Below are 2,577 nucleotides of genomic sequence, written 5' to 3'. Positions count from 1 at the left end.
GCACTAATGTAAACGTGACCACTTTTAGTAGATTATCATTGAATGAGATAGATGATTAGCTATACAAATTAACTCACGTAACCAATTTCCAAATTGAGACTCCTATCTTATTAATATAAACACGTGATTAGCGCACATAGGACACGGGGGGGGGGGGGGTAGACGGGGCACGACGGGTCGTGCCAAGGCACGCGCACTACGCGAGCACGCGCGCGAGACCGCACGCACACGCCACGAACTAGCCGTGCGCACGTCGGGGCCGAGCGCTAGCCGAGCTCAAAGCCGCGCGCTAAAGGCACGCTGGGCCGAGCTCGAGGCCACGCCGGGGCCGTCACGACGCGAGCAAGGCACGGCGGGGCGAGCGAGGACACGGCCGGGCGAGGACGGGCGCGGCGGTGGGCGGAGCTCGCCGGAGCGGCGCGCCGGCCGAGCGGGGCCGAGCGAGCGCGAGGAGGGCGGCCAGGGGTGGGGCCGAGCGCGGCTCGCCGGGGGCGGCCGGGCACGGGGTGGCGCGGGTCGCCGGGGCGGGGCGGGCTCGCCGGAGCGAGGCCGGGCGAGGGCGGGGAAGGGGCGGGCTCGCCGGAGCGGACCGAGCACGGGGCGGGGCCGAGCTCGCCGGGGACGGGCGCGGCGAGGCGGGGCCGGCCGAGGTCGGGGGCGGGCTCGCCGGAGCGCCGAGCGGACGGGGCGGGGTGGGGCGCGGGCAAGGCGGGGCGCGGGCTCGCCGGAGCGAGGCGCGCCGGGGTCGGGGGCGGCCGAGGCGGGGCGGCCGAGCCGCGGCGAGGGGCGGGCGCGGGGCGCCGGGGAGCGGCGTCGGCGGGCAGGGTCGGGGCCGGGGCCGAGCTCGCCGGGGCCGGGGCCGAGCGGGCGCGGGGAGGGCGCCGACGGGGAGGGAAGGAGGAGGGAGGGGAGGAGAGGAGGGAGGAGAGAGGAGGAGGGCGAGTCTCACCGGAGGGGAGGACGGCGGCGGCGGCGCCGGGGAGGGGCGGCGGCGGCGGCACCGGGGAGGGGCGGCGGCGGCTAGGGTTAGGGTTAGGGTGAGGGAGAGAGAGAGAGGGATGACGGGCGGGGCCCGCGGGGAGGATTTTTGGAAAAAAAGAAAAGGGGAGGGGGGGGGGGTTGGGCCGGCTGGGCCCAAAGGGGAAGGGGGCGGCTGGGCCAAAAGGGGAGAAGGGGGGGAGAGAAAAAGAAAAGGCTTTTCTTTTTCTAATTTCCTCAATTTCTTATATGCCTAATTCTCCACTTCACTCAACCACAAACAAAAGAGTGCATAATCCGGCATGATGCAACAAACAAAAAATAGTTCTAGGTTTTGCTTACACAAGATGTCGAGCTAATTCTCGCTATAACTTTTGAAAAATAACAAGGCTTGGCGAGAAGAAAAGGGAAAAAGGAAAGAGTAACGCCTGAATTTGGTGAGAGAAAAGAAGAAAAAATTCTACCCCCAAATTCAGGGCGTTACAAACCTATCCCCCTTAAAAGAATCTCGCCCTCGAGATTCAGGGTTGGCTAGCAAAGAGCTCAGGGTATTTAGCCATCAGATCATCTTCACGCTCCCAGGTTGCTTCATCCTCTGAATGGTGATTCCATTTGACTTTGCACATTCGGATGGTCTTCCTTCGGGTGACTCTGTCTGCAACCTCAAGGATCTGCACTGGCTTCTCAACGTAGGTCAAGTCCTCCTGGACTTCGAGACCTTCCACTGGCAACTGCTCTTCTGGCACACGCAAGCACTTCTTCAACTGAGACACATGAAAAACATCATGCACTGCGGACAGATTCTCTGGCAGACTGAGCTGATAGGCCACTTCTCCATGCCTTGAGAGAATTTGGTACGGACCAATGTAGCGGGGTGCTAGCTTGCCTTTGACTCCGAACCTTCTGACTCCTCTGATCGGTGACACTTTCAGATAGACAAAGTCTCCGACTTCGAAACTCAGCTCCCTTCTTCTTGTGTCTGCATAGCTTCGCTGCCTCGATTGCGCTATCTTCAGATTCTCTCGAACCATCCTGATGTTCTCTTCGGCTTCAAGCAAAATGTCTGGCCCAAACACCTGCTTTTCTCCAGGCTGATCCCATTGCAACGGGGTCCTACAACTCCTTCCATAAAGCGCTTGAAATGGTGACATCTTCAAACTGGCCTGGTAACTGTTGTTATAGGAAAACTCTGCATAAGGCAATCTCTTATCCCATCCGGACTGATCTTGCAACGCACAGGCTCTCAGCATATCTTCAAGAATTTGATTGGTCCTTTCGGTCTGGCCATCTGTCTGCGGATGATAAGCTGAACTGAAATTCAGATGTGTGCCCAAGGCTTCATGCAACTGCTGCCAGAAATGAGAGGTGAACTGCGTTCCTCGGTCTGACACTATCTTCTTTGGCACACCATGAAGACAAACGATCCGAGACATATACAATTCTGCCAATACTGCACTGCTGTAGTTGGTCTTGACTGGTATGAAGTGGGCTGACTTGGTCAAGCGGTCCACTACTACCCAAATGGAATCGTAGCCGGCTCGAGTGCGAGGCAATCCGACTATGAAATCCATACCGATTTCATCCCATTTCCACTGAGGG

The sequence above is a fragment of the Zea mays genome, chromosome 10, assembly GCF_902167145.1.
Source record: "Zea mays cultivar B73 chromosome 10, Zm-B73-REFERENCE-NAM-5.0, whole genome shotgun sequence".
NCBI lineage: Eukaryota > Viridiplantae > Streptophyta > Magnoliopsida > Poales > Poaceae > Zea > Zea mays.
This window is presented reverse-complemented; position numbering follows the sequence as displayed.